General features: G+C 46.8%; 1 pseudogene; it reads right to left on the reverse strand.

Moving 5' to 3' along the window:
- Positions 1 to 12,240: 12,240 nt before the first annotated feature.
- On the reverse strand, positions 12,241 to 12,447 carry LOC142288910 (U2 spliceosomal RNA; annotated as a pseudogene).
- Between the last annotated feature and the right edge of the window lie 2,478 nt (positions 12,448 to 14,925).

The following is a 14,925-nucleotide window of genomic DNA, read 5'->3' on the forward strand; positions in this document are numbered from 1 at the left end:
AGCAAAGTCCAATAGCCACGTATAGGATGCCACTAGGTACACTGAGTGTTTGCTAGTATAATGGCTAAGTTAAAATTAGTTGGAGTGTGCAACGCAGGCAGATGCGCTCTGCAAATGTCTTGGCACTAGTGGGACTATAGCAAAGTCCAATAGCCACGTATAGGATGCCACTAGGTACACTGAGTGTTTGCTAGTATAATGGCTTACTTATAATTAGTTGGAGTGTGCAACGCAGGCAGATGCGCTCTGCAAATGTCTTGGCACTAGTGGGACTATAGCAAAGTCCAATAGCCACGTATAGGATGCCACTAGGTACACTGAGTGTTTGCTAGTATAATGGCTTACTTATAAATAGTTGGAGTGTGCAACGCAGGCAGATGCGCTCTGCAAATGTCTTGGCACTAGTGGGACTATAGCAAAGTCCAATAGCCACAGATAGGATGCCACTAGGTACACTGAGTGTTTGCTAGTATAATGGCTTACTTATAATTAGTTGGAGTGTGCAACGCAGGCAGATGCGCTCTGCAAATGTCTTGGCACTAGTGGGACTATAGCAAGGTCCAATAGCCACGTATAGGATGCCACTAGGTACACTGAGTGTTTGCTAGTATAATGGCTTACTTATAATTAGTTGGAGTGTGCAACGCAGGCAGATGCGCTCTGCAAATGTCTTGGCACTAGTGGGACTATAGCAAAGTCCAATAGCCACGTATAGGATGCCACTAGGTACACTGAGTGTTTGCTAGTATAATGGCTTACTTATAATTAGTTGGAGTGTGCAACGCAGGCAGATGCGCTCTGCAAATGTCTTGGCACTAGTGGGACTATAGCAAGGTCCAATAGCCACGTATAGGATGCCACTAGGTACACTGAGTGTTTGCTAGTATAATGGCTTACTTATAATTAGTTGGAGTGTGCAACGCAGGCAGATGCGCTCTGCAAATGTCTTGGCACTAGTGGGACTATAGCAAAGTCCAATAGCCACGTATAGGATGCCACTAGGTACACTGAGTGTTTTCTAGTATAATGGTTAAGTTAAAATTAGTTGGAGTGTGCAACGCAGGCAGATGCGCTCTGCAAATGTCTTGGCACTAGTGGGACTATAGCAAAGTCCAATAGCCACGTATAGGATGCCACTAGGTACACTGAGTGTTTGCTAGTAAAATTGCTTAGTTTAAAAAAGTTGGAGTGTGCAATGCAGGCAGACGTGCTCTGCAAATGTCTTTGCACTAGTGGGACTATAGCAAAGTCCAATAGCCACGTATAGGATGCCACTAGGTACACTGAGTGTTTGCTAGTATAATGGCTTACTTATAATTAGTTGGAGTGTGCAACGCAGGCAGATGCGCTCTGCAAATGTCTTGGCACTAGTGGGACTATAGCAAGGTCCAATAGCCACGTATAGGATGCCACTAGGTACACTGAGTGTTTGCTAGTATAATGGCTTACTTATAATTAGTTGGAGTGTGCAACGCAGGCAGATGCGCTCTGCAAATGTCTTGGCACTAGTGGGACTATAGCAAAGTCCAATAGCCACAGATAGGATGCCACTAGGTACACTGAGTGTTTGCTAGTATAATGGACCTGACATTACCTCTCTACTAACCAGAATCCCACAATGTCTGTCTGCTATTTCATCCTTCTTCTCTGTGCGATTCCTAAAACTTAACATGGACAAAACAGAATTCATTGTCTTTCCTCCTCCTCACTCATCTCCTCCAACAAGCCTTTCCATCAAACTCGATGGTTGATTACTCTCCCCAGTCTCACAAGCTCGTTGCCTTGGAGTGACCCTCGACTCTGCTCTATCCTTCAAGCCACACATCCAAGCCCTCTTCACCTCATGCCGATTACAACTCAAAAACATCTCCCGGATCCGTGCTTTCCTTAACCAAGGATCAGCAAAAACATTAGTGCATGCCCTCATCATCTCCCGCCTCGACTACTGCAACCTCCTGCTCTCTGGCCTCCCTTCCAACACTCTTGCACCCCTCCAATCTATCCTAAACTCTGCGGCCCGCTTAATCCACCTCTCCCCTCGCTACTCCCCAGCCTCGCCACTCTGCCAATCCCTTCACTGGCTTCCCATCACCCAACGACTCCAGTTCAAAACACTAACCATGACATACAAAGCCATGCACAACCTGTCTCCTCCCTACATCTGTGACCTAGTCTCCCGGTACCTACCTGCACGCAACCTCAGATCCTCACAAGATCTCCTTCTCTGCTCCTCCCTTATCTCCTCTTCCCACAATCGCGTACAAGATTTCTCCCGTGCATCCCCCATACTTTGGAATGCTCTACCTCAGCACATCAGACTCTCCCCTACCGTGGAAAGCTTCAAGAGGAACCTCAAGACCCACCTCTTCCAACAAGCCTATAACCTACAACAGCCCTCAGTCCAGTAGACCACTGCGCAACCAGCTCTGTCCTCACCTATTGTACCATCACCCATTCCCTGTAGACTGTAAGCCCTCGCGGGCAGGGTCCTCTCTCCTCCTGTACCAGTCTGTTATGTACTGTTAATGATTGTTGTACGTATACCCTTTCACTTGTAAAGCGCCATGGAATAAATGGCGCTATAATAATAAATAATAATAATAATAATAATAATGGCTTACTTATAATTAGTTGGAGTGTGCAACGCAGGCAGATGCGCTCTGCAAATGTCTTGGCACTAGTGGGACTATAGCAAGGTCCAATAGCCACGTATAGGATGCCACTAGGTACACTGAGTGTTTGCTAGTATAATGGCTTACTTATAATTAGTTGGAGTGTGCAACGCAGGCAGATGCGCTCTGCAAATGTCTTGGCACTAGTGGGACTATAGCAAGGTCCAATAGCCACGTATAGGATGCCACTAGGTACACTGAGTGTTTGCTAGTATAATGGCTTACTTATAATTAGTTGGAGTGTGCAACGCAGGCAGATGCGCTCTGCAAATGTCTTGGCACTAGTGGGACTATAGCAAAGTCCAATAGCCACAGATAGGATGCCACTAGGTACACTGAGTGTTTGCTAGTATAATGGACCTGACATTACCTCTCTACTAACCAGAATCCCACAATGTCTGTCTGCTATTTCATCCTTCTTCTCTGTGCGATTCCTAAAACTTAACATGGACAAAACAGAATTCATTGTCTTTCCTCCTCCTCACTCATCTCCTCCAACAAGCCTTTCCATCAAACTCGATGGTTGCTTACTCTCCCCAGTCTCACAAGCTCGTTGCCTTGGAGTGACCCTCGACTCTGCTCTATCCTTCAAGCCACACATCCAAGCCCTCTTCACCTCATGCCGATTACAACTCAAAAACATCTCCCGGATCCGTGCTTTCCTTAACCAAGAATCAGCAAAAACATTAGTGCATGCCCTCATCATCTCCCGCCTCGACTACTGCAACCTCCTGCTCTCTGGCCTCCCTTCCAACACTCTTGCACCCCTCCAATCTATCCTAAACTCTGCGGCCCGCTTAATCCACCTCTCCCCTCGCTACTCCCCAGCCTCGCCACTCTGCCAATCCCTTCACTGGCTTCCCATCACCCAACGACTCCAGTTCAAAACACTAACCATGACATACAAAGCCATGCACAACCTGTCTCCTCCCTACATCTGTGACCTAGTCTCCCGGTACCTACCTGCACGCAACCTCAGATCCTCACAAGATCTCCTTCTCTGCTCCTCCCTTATCTTCTCTTCCCACAATCGCGTACAAGATTTCTCCCGTGCATCCCCCATACTTTGGAATGCTCTACCTCAGCACATCAGACTCTCCCCTACCGTGGAAAGCTTCAAGAGGAACCTCAAGACCCACCTCTTCCAACAAGCCTATAACCTACAACAGCCCTCAGTCCAGTAGACCACTGCGCAACCAGCTCTGTCCTCACCTATTGTACCATCACCCATTCCCTGTAGACTGTAAGCCCTCGCGGGCAGGGTCCTCTCTCCTCCTGTACCAGTCTGTTATGTACTGTTAATGATTGTTGTACGTATACCCTTTCACTTGTAAAGCGCCATGGAATAAATGGCGCTATAATAATAAATAATAATAATAATTATAATAATGGCTTACTTATAATTAGTTGGAGTGTGCAACGCAGGCAGATGCGCTCTGCAAATGTCTTGGCACTAGTGGGACTATAGCAAGGTCCAATAGCCACGTATAGGATGCCACTAGGTACACTGAGTGTTTGCTAGTATAATGGCTTACTTATAATTAGTTGGAGTGTGCAACGCAGGCAGATGCGCTCTGCAAATGTCTTGGCACTAGTGGGACTATAGCAAGGTCCAATAGCCACGTATAGGATGCCACTAGGTACACTGAGTGTTTGCTAGTATAATGGCTTACTTATAATTAGTTGGAGTGTGCAACGCAGGCAGATGCGCTCTGCAAATGTCTTGGCACTAGTGGGACTATAGCAAAGTCCAATAGCCACAGATAGGATGCCACTAGGTACACTGAGTGTTTGCTAGTATAATGGCTTACTTATAATTAGTTGGAGTGTGCAACGCAGGCAGATGCGCTCTGCAAATGTCTTGGCACTAGTGGGACTATAGCAAAGTCCAATAGCCACGTATAGGATGCCACTAGGTACACTGAGTGTTTGCTAGTAAAATTGCTTAGTTTAAAAAAGTTGGAGTGTGCAATGCAGGCAGACGTGCTCTGCAAATGTCTTTGCACTAGTGGGACTATAGCAAAGTCCAATAGCCACAGATAGGATGCCACTAGGTACACTGAGTGTTTGCTAGTATAATGGCTTACTTATAATTAGTTGGAGTGTGCAACGCAGGCAGATGCGCTCTGCAAATGTCTTGGCACTAGTGGGACTATAGCAAAGTCCAATAGCCACGTATAGGATGCCACTAGGTACACTGAGTGTTTGCTAGTATAATGGCTAAGTTAAAATTAGTTGGAGTGTGCAACGCAGGCAGATGCGCTCTGCAAATGTCTTGGCACTAGTGGGACTATAGCAAAGTCCAATAGCCACGTATAGGATGCCACTAGGTACACTGAGTGTTTGCTAGTAAAATTGCTTAGTTTAAAAAAGTTGGAGTGTGCAATGCAGGCAGACGTGCTCTGCAAATGTCTTTGCACTAGTGGGACTATAGCAAAGTCCAATAGCCACAGATAGGATGCCACTAGGTACACTGAGTGTTTGCTAGTATAATGGCTTAGTTATAATGAGTTGGAGTGTGCAGAGGATAGGAGGGTACAGTGGCAGGATTGTGGTGCTCTGGGTAGAGGAATGGAAGCCTGCCTTTCTATTCCCTCCTAATGGTGAAATGCAGGGAGGAAATCCCTGACCTTGGCTACACAGATGCTGTTGCTGTTTGCAGGACCTGTCACCTATGGCTCTCTGACCCTGCCGGTTTGAGTCCTTAAAAGGACTGCTATAAAGTGCTCTCCCTATGCTGTCTAACGCTGTGTATGCAGCGCATACAGCTGTATCGGCTATAGGACTCAGGAGGACGGAGCTGCGACAGTGATGTCTGACACCAAAGACGCAGAAGGCAGATAATGGCGTCCGTGAAGAAAATGTCCGGTTTTATAATGCAGGGACATGTGACATGCAGATCCTATCACACATGCCGTTGCTTCTCTGGCTCAAAGTCAACTTAGCTGTGTGTGTGTCTGTGATTGGCTGACATGCTGGCCCGCCCCACAAGACGCGCGCACTTAGGGAAGGAAGACAAGAAAAAAAAAAAAAAAATGGCGATCGCCATTATAGAAACAGCAGTGATCTGAAGGCGCTGTTCACGCACACTATACACTGAAATGTGATAATAGTTTGATTCACAGAGTGACTTACACTATTACAGCAGAAACCAAGCTATGATTTAGCTGTTTTTTGGCTGCTAGAACCGTTCTCGAACGTTTCTAGAACTATCGAGCTTTTGCAAAAAACTCGAGTTCTAGTTCGATCTAGAACATGCCCCAAAATCACTCGAGCCTAGAACTGGAGAACCACGAACCACGAACCGCGCTCAACTCTATCCAGGAGCTTTGGTTCCCTGAGTTTCCAATAGCAAATGTCTAGAAAAAACTCTGTCCATTGGCACAGCTCAGCAAGAAAACGAGAAGACCGAGAAGATATATTTCATTTATCTTAATGCCACCTTCTTAACAGCACTAAACCCTTCTATTATGTCCCTTAGCCTTTTGAGCTTATCCTCTGGTAAGCGGAAGACCATGCCTCTGGTATCGATCTCAGTGCCTAAAAACTGTATTATAGTAGCCAATCAGAATACAAAAGGATGCATAGGAAGCGTGACTTTATTTCAATATTTTAAAACAATCCAATAAAATGAAGAAAAGTCACTCATACAAGATCCACAGAAGTTGTATAATACATACATAAATCAAAACACTATAAGGCCTGTTTCACACGTCAGTGATTCTGGTACGTTTGTGCTTTTTTTTAAACATAACAGAATCACTGAGATACGCAGATCCATTATAATGAATGGGTCTGCTCACACATCAGTGATTTTTCACTGCACGTGTCTCCGTGCGGCGTACCCGCGTGTCCGTGATTGCTGCACGGAGACATGTCCATTTTTTTCTGGCATCACTGATAGGATGTCCATAAGGTGGCAGCAGAGCATAACAGAAAAAGGTGCCTATTGTGCACTGAAAAGACCCAATGTGATGCACCAGACATATAGAGCCCTAATGGATTCACAAATATAAGATATATCATGAATGACTACTGCATAATGAACGCTAGCATGAAAAAAGAAAGGAATCCATAAAAATAAATAATAAATGGTGCACATATGTTAGAGCCCCACCGAAGGACAAAAAAAGTCTGATGGAAATAGAGAGCATATAGGAACAATAAGAATGTGCAACAGAGAGGAAGGTGAGAATGCAGGATCAATCACTGCCTGTCAGATATTAATAATCAGGGAAATAACTCTGGAGCAGACGCACAAATTAGGGTCTTACCTGGTAAGGTAACAAATAATTAATAGTAGTTGCACTCACCTATTAAGGTTGTGCCAGTCACAACCCCTAAATGCACGTTACAAATGGCGACAGCCGCAGCCCCTAGTAGAAGAGCAATAACGTATAGGAGGAAAATCGGGTGCGTGCCGCGCTGTCACCAAAGGAAACTGATGTTAATTATTTCATCTCTTTATTCTTTTTTCCGGTCAATGTGTTTCAGAGATCACTGTCTCCTTCATCAGGGCAAAAAAAGAACAGTATGCAATCAAAGGAGGAAGAACCTCTATATATACACATATGGAGCTACGTCAGAGGACTGACTGCTGTATTTCAAATACTGCCGGGATGGTCAACTGTTACAATACCGGCCATAAAAGTTCTCAAGTGATATATTGAGAAACATTTATAAAATCACTGGGGTATAGTGTTTCAAATTTCATCAGCTTTTTGAGACAAAAATCAGAAAAAGAAGAAGAAGAAGGACAAAATGAAAAAAAGAAAAAAAAGAAGAAAAAAAAAACAAAAAGGGAGCATTGAGCTCCAGACCCTGTATTGAGTCTTAGAAGTGTAGTGACAAGTGCATCTGTCCACAACCCTGTAAGGGTGAACGGGATGACGGACAAGAAAAATTATGTTCGTGGCAAAAAATGGTGGTGTTGCTATATAAAATTGCATTAAGAATAAAGAAAGGAAAAATTTCTTTATAAAAGTAGTGAAGAAAAAAGTGGAAAAAAGGGGAGTGTAAGCCATTTTACTAATAAATAGTGATGAGCGAGCATGCTTGTTACTACTCGGTACTCGCACGAGTATCACTGTACTCGGTCTACTCGACGGGGACCGAGTAATCTCGCGATACTCGTGCTGTACTCGTGGTCTTCATCCCTGCATGTTGGCGCTCTTTTGAGAGCCAGCCCTCATGCAGGGATTGGCTGGCAGACCACTGCAATGCCACAGCCCTGTTAGTTGTGGAATTGCAGTGATTGGCCGGCCTGCACAGCGTGACCGAGCCTTTATACCGGCGGGCGCGCTGTGCTCTGCTCACAGCTATCCAGACAGTCAGTGCAGGGAGAGGGTCGCTGCTTCAGGGAAAGGTTTGCGGCCCTTTATAGCTATTTCCGTAGCAGGGCTGCAAACAGTGTGACCAAAAGTCCTTCTCAGGACTATTCTAGTTGTATACAGGCAGGCAGGGTATAGCCAGGTCGGAGTACAGTAGCAGAGTCCTTCTCAGGACTATTGTTGCTGTATACAGGCAGGGTATAGCCAGGTTGGAATACAGGCTAGTGACCAAAAGAGTCCTTGTCAGGACTATTGTAGCAGTATACAGGCAGGCAGGCAGGCAGGCAGGCAGGGTATATAGCCATTCCTAGTGGTGACCGTATACCAGCCTTCATCATATCTGGGGCTGGTGTACACAGTCTAAAACAGTCCTGATAGTGTCAGACTTCTCAGCAATTGTCGCTCCTAAAACCTGTTAGGTTCTTAGTGCGTCCGTGCTTGCATTTAAAAACCGCACGTGTGTGCCTGTCGGTGGCAGCGTACAGGTGCACTTGTGTGCGTTTTTACCAAACTATTATATAACGCACAAGTGTAGTGTATAATACACGTCAGTCAGCAGTGGCTGATAGTGTCAGAGTTCTCGTCATTAATTTTTGCTCCTAAAACCTGTGTTAGGTTCTTAGTGCGTCCGTGCTTGCATTTAAAAACCGCACGTGTGTGCCTGTCGGTGGCAGCGTACAGGTGCACTTGTGTGCGTTTTTACCAAACTATTATATAACGCACAAGTGTAGTGTATAATACACGTCAGTCAGCAGTGGCTGATAGTGTCAGAGTTCTCGTCATTAATTTTTGCTCCTAAAACCTGTGTTAGGTTCTTAGTGCGTCCGTGCTTGCATTTAAAAACCGCACGTGTGTGCCTGTCGGTGGCAGCGTACAGGTGCACTTGTGTGCGTTTTTACCAAACTATTATATAACGCACAAGTGTAGTGTATAATACACGTCAGTCAGCAGTGGCTGATAGTGTCAGAGTTCTCGTCATTAATTTTTGCTCCTAAAACCTGTGTTAGGTTCTTAGTGCGTCCGTGCTTGCATTTAAAAACCGCACGTGTGTGCCTGTCGGTGGCAGCGTACAGGTGCACTTGTGTGCGTTTTTACCAAACTATTATATAACGCACAAGTGTAGTGTATAATACACGTCAGTCAGCAGTGGCTGATAGTGTCAGAGTTCTCGTCATTAATTTTTGCTCCTAAAACCTGTTAGGTTCTTAGTGCGTCCGTGCTTGCATTTAAAAACCGCACGTGTGTGCCTGTCGGTGGCAGCGTACAGGTGCACAATTTGCACAAACTTTGATATAACGCCCAAGTCTAGTGAATACACGTCAGCACAGCATTGCAAAATGCGCAAGGGCGTTGGCAAGGAACAAGGAAGTGGACGTGATGGTGGTGCAGGCAGAGGCCGAGGTCGTGGGCAAGCTCTAATTTTGCCACAACAAAGGGCCACATCTAGTCGCTCGCACATCCTGTCCCAAATTCTTGGGGACCGCAGCAGTACACCGCTCTTGAACCAAGACCAGTGTCAACAGGTTGTTAGTTGGATAGCGGATAATGCTTCCAGTCAGATTGGCACCACCACAAACACTCTGTCTTCCACACGGTCAAGTGTCAGTAGCCGTGATACTGCACCGCACATTTCAGAACCTGATCCTCCTTCCTACCACAAGGCTGAGTACACGTCCTCGGACATTAATGATCCCACACTTGGACACTCGGAAGAGCTGTTCACATTTCCATTCGCACATTCTGGCCTCTCGCCAGCTCATGTTGAAGTGGGTCATGAGGAGATCGTATGTACAGATGGCCAAATATTTGAGCAGCCACGTTCTCACGAAGTTGGCAACGTGTCTCAACAAGGGGTGGACGATGATGAGACACAATTGTCAGGAAGTCAGGAGGAGGAGCAGGGTGCGGAAGAGGAAGACGACGTGGTGGATGATCCAGTAACTGACCCAACCTGGCAGGAGGATATGCAGAGCGAGGACAGCAGTGCACAGGGGGAGGGAGGCGTAGCATCCCAACAGGCAGTAAGAAGCAGGGTGGTGGCTCCAGGCAGAAGTCAGGCAACCGTTCCCCGGAACAACAACACGACACAAGGTGCCTGTACAAATGTTAGGTCTTCCCGAGTCTGGCAGTTTTTTAAGTTGGATCCAGATGATTCTAAAAAGGCCATTTGCAACACCTGCCGTGCCAGCATCAGCAGGGGTACCAAAACTAGCAGCCTGACCACCACCAGCATGATCAGGCACATGTCAGCCAAGCACCCGACTTTGTGGGAAGTACAACAGAGTCGAGGAGCAGTGCTTGCTAATGTCACTGCTACGTCTTCGCTGGTTGTGCATGCGAGCCAATCCCCTGTCCATGCTGCCTGCGAACAAGCCTCCTCCGGTCCTGCACCTGCAGTTGCCTACTCAGAAATAACACCATCATCAAGCACGTCCTTGTCCCAGCGCAGCGTTCAGTTATCCATTCAGCAAACCTTTGAACGCAGGCGCAAATACACTGCCAACACCCCACATGGGCGCCCTGGACAAGCCAGGTCGTCACAGGTACTACACCAACACACTCTACACTCCGGCTAGGCACACCGAAGCTAAACACAAATCCTAGTTGCCTTCCTCCAGGGGCTGATGTCCACACCAGGGGGTGGGCCAGGCGGTTGATCCCACCCACCGAGGAGTTCACAGTCCTGGAGGCGGGAAAAGGAGTCAGATTAGAGATCAGTTTTGGAGTTAGAGAAGTGAAGAGGAGAGGAGACTGACCGTGTCCGGGTGTGTGGCCCGGGCACTCAGCAAGGTTGGCAGACGGTGGTGACCTTCTGCAGGAGAGGCTGATTGGAGTGAACCGTACGGACCGGGGATGGGCGGTGGCCCGCCGGTACCAGATCGGGGAGTGAAGAGAAGCCAGCACCATCCGGCAGGGCCTACGGACCCCGACCAGGCTAGGAGTCGCCGTAAAACCGGTCAAATCCGTTAGCGACAGGAACCTCCAGGGTTTCCCAGCAGTCAAGACCCGATTGAAGGCAACAGCTCACACCGTAGAGGGAAGCACAGTCACCGCCAAGGCTACAGTTCCCAGGGCCAGAGCCTGCGGGCAAAAGGGGCTCCCTCAGCATCCATCCAAGCTGGGGAGCGGGTTACTGGTGGGAAGCCCGCTAGATTTTGGGGGAATAAAAGGGGTCCAACACCACATCCCCACAGGTGCACACCCACCCATCAAAGAGAGCTATAAGCCAATACCACCTTCACATTGCCAGTGTACCAAGTACATGTTGAGCAACATGAAGGCGGCTGGGGTTATTTGTGACAGTTGTAGCCTTTGGGCAGCTCTGTTGATCCTGTTAAAAAAGAAGGACGGCACCACTCCCCGTATTGAGGAATCGCTAGCTGCATTGAGAACTGCAAATTATTTTTCTACCCTTGATCTCACTAGTCACTATTGGCAAGTGTCCGTTGCTGAGGCAGACCGGGAGAAGACCGCCTTCGCCACCCCTATGGGTCTCTGCGAGTTCAAAAGCATGCCCTTCGAGCTGTGCAATGCGCCAGGAACCTTCCAGAGGCTGATGGAATGCTGCTTGGGACAAGATTTTAGGGTGTATAAAAAGGGAGATTAGATCCCGTGATCCCAACGTATTGTTACACCTCTATAAATCACTTGTAAGGCTACATCTGGAATATGGGAACCAGTTTTGGGCTCCACATTTTAATAAGGACATTCAGAAGTTAGAGTCAGTTCAAAGGTGGGCAACTAGACTACTACAAGGAATGGAAGGCCTCCCATATGATGACAAGTTGAAAAAGTTATTAAGTGATTATTGGCTGCAATGGGGCTTTCTGGCTGGTGCCAGCCTCTCTTCTTAGCACACAGGAACCACAATCCCTACACCATGCTTCAATGGATTCTCTCATCCCAGCCCAGTAAAACTACATATTTTACACAGTCATAAGCAGCCAAAAGGGATCTATTCTATTCAATTGCAAATGATCTAGATAAGACTGAGAATAAGATACTGCACGGGACATAGCAGAGTTGGTCAAGTTGAGTGGAGATGAGTTTGCTATTTGGCACAGCTTTTTGCATCAATAAAGCAAGTAAAAGGTGTGAAAGATAAAAAAAAGGGTGAAAGTGTGAAAAGTGAATTGGCCAAATTGAGGTGCATATAAAGTTTTTGCTTTCTTTCAATTAACTAATGGGGCTCATTTGAATCAGGTGAATTGAGTTCTGCTTTTGGAAACTGGGTTAAGAAGGGGTGCACCGGTCCTGGAGGTACTGCAATACCAGGTCAATGCGTGCAGTGGACAGAGCAAGATTTTTTCCATCTCCTTGTTCTAAAAATCCATTTAATATATGGTCCCCAGAGAGGGGACGTATCAGATATTAAACTGATAAGAACAGATTTAATTTTTTTTTTTTTCTGTTTATCAGTAGGACTTCAAAATAACAAAGGTGATCGCCTCCCGTTGCCTGGGAACCGTCCAGGCACAAGAGGGCTATGTGTCACCAGAAGGCGCACACACTTCCTCAAGGCCGGCAGACGTGCAATCCCAGGCACCTTCCAGTACCGACCAAGGTAGCGTCCTCCGAAACTACACTTGATCTTAGCCAAAAGGCCGAGAAGCTATAACCCGAATTGGTTACGGCCTTGAGTGGCACCCTGGCCTATACCGAACACATCTTAGGGAGAGGGAGACAAACCCACGCCTACAGAAGACATTTTGTCACCCAAGCCAACCCTTGAAAAGGCTGTTTTGCAGAGCAAAAACAAGAAGAATGGTGCTTTTTGCAGCCGCCGCCCACTGCAATGAATCTGAATAACTCCTCCTTTTGGACACAAGCACCTCCCCTCCCCCTTGCAGTCTTTCCAATTCATGATACAAAAAGACGGACGGACAGGACAGGACAGGACAGGCTGCCTGACTTTCCGTCACTGCCACCCTTTGCCATCCTTGCCCGTAGAAAGCCCTTTCATCATCCCCAAACCCTAATCTTTTCCCTTCCCTTCCCAGATGCGTCTCACTCCCTTTCATTAGGAAGTGAGCGCAGCCTTTTCTCCGTTCTGCACATGCGCGACGTTAAACACAAATGCGCAGGCGTGCGTTCCATTACCCTCACTGCATTCCACTCCCATACAGGAAGTGGGCGCAGCTATTACTACGGTCGCACATAAAAGAACCCACGGCCACCACTGCACATAGCTGACTCCACCACAGGACACCCACTTCTACACCAACGCAGGTAAGACAGGATCGGCACCTCTATGCTCCCGTTACAATCAGGCTCAGTCACCATGTGATAACGCTCTCAACTCTTTAGTTGCAGGCTCCCCTTGCTTCACCTCCACTGGCTGTGCTGCCATTTCCTCTCCCACCTGGAAGGTATACTTTATTCCACTATTTTCCTGTTTCTCTCTTCCCCCTTTTCCCATAACCTACTTTTATCTGCATTTGTGGGGTATCTATATGCTATTTACATCATAGTTTTATTCATTAATATGGAAGGGAAGAGTGCCCATGAGAGTGTTGAACTGCAGAGAGCAAGAGATTAAGCTGCTCCGATTTGCCACCATTGATAAGCTGTTCTCAGTAGATACACATGCTATCCAAACAGCAGCATCCACCATTGCTTCAGCCCACCCATTCAGTGACAGCTCACCAAGTCAGCCAGAGGAGTGGTGTAAGGAATTACACGTAGGCACTGACTCCACACCTTCACATCACAAGAAGGGGGTCTACAGGTTAGTGCAAGAATACGAGCAAGTCTTCAGCAAACATCCGCTAGACTTTTGAAGAATAAAAGGGGTCAAACACTACATCCCCACAAGTGCACACCCACCCATCAAAGAGAGATATAAGCCAAAACTACCTGCACATTACCAGTGTACCAAGGACATGTTGAGCAACATGAAGGAGGCTGGGGTTATCCGTGACAGTTGTAGCCTCTGGGCAGCTCCGTTGGTCCTGTTAAAGAAGAAGGACAGCACCACTCCCCTGTATTGAGGAATAGCTAGCTGCATTGAGAACTGCAAATTATTTTTCTACCCTTGATCTCACTAGTCGCTATTGGCAAGTGTCCGTTGCTGAGGCAGACCGGGAGAAGACCGCCTTTGCCACCCCGATGGGTCTCTGCGAGTTCAAAAGCATGCCCTTCGAGCTGTGCAATTTGCCAGGAACCTTCCAGAGGCTGATGGAATGCTGCTTGGGACACCGAAACTTTGAAACGGTACTGCTATACCTTTATGATGTTATTGTTTATTCTAAAGCAAACAAGATTTTAGGGTGTATAAAAAGGGAGATTAGATCCGGTGATCCCAACGTATTGTTACCCCTCTATAAATCACTTGTAAGGCCACATCTGGAATATGGGGTAAAGTCCTGAGCAGGTTGATAACCATTGGTTTGAGCATGGTAGGGTGTAGTGCGCATCTTCCTGCATCGGTAAAAGCTGCAGAAGTCCTTGAAGATTTCCGCTTCAAAGGCTGTGCCTTGATCTGTGAGGACTCTCTCTGAGTAGCCATGAGGTCTGCATAAGTGTGCTTGGAAGACCTTCGCTGCAGTATGGGCCATTAGATCTTTGACTTGTACCACAACCATAAATCTCGAGTAGTTGTCTACCATCGTAAGTGCATACGTGAGCTCGCCTCGATATTCTGCAACAAAACTCCCTTTTTCGATTTCAGTTTCAGCAAACACTCCTCTTCCTGTAGAAAATATTTATCATTACCTAAGACAGTCATTCTAATGCATGACAATATTAAGGCAATTTAGTTAAAACTTGTTTTAACTCACCTTTAAGGGGATTGATGTATTTCATGGTCAATCCAGGTTTGTCAGTGATGGCACTGACATAATGTATGGCGTCTTTTTCGGGCGTTATCCTTTGCCTTTTCATTGTGAAAATCCAGTTGCCTATATCAAAGCAAATTCTACTAC

This window comes from Anomaloglossus baeobatrachus, unplaced genomic scaffold (assembly GCF_048569485.1).
Source record: "Anomaloglossus baeobatrachus isolate aAnoBae1 unplaced genomic scaffold, aAnoBae1.hap1 Scaffold_87, whole genome shotgun sequence".
Taxonomy (NCBI): domain Eukaryota; kingdom Metazoa; phylum Chordata; class Amphibia; order Anura; family Aromobatidae; genus Anomaloglossus; species Anomaloglossus baeobatrachus.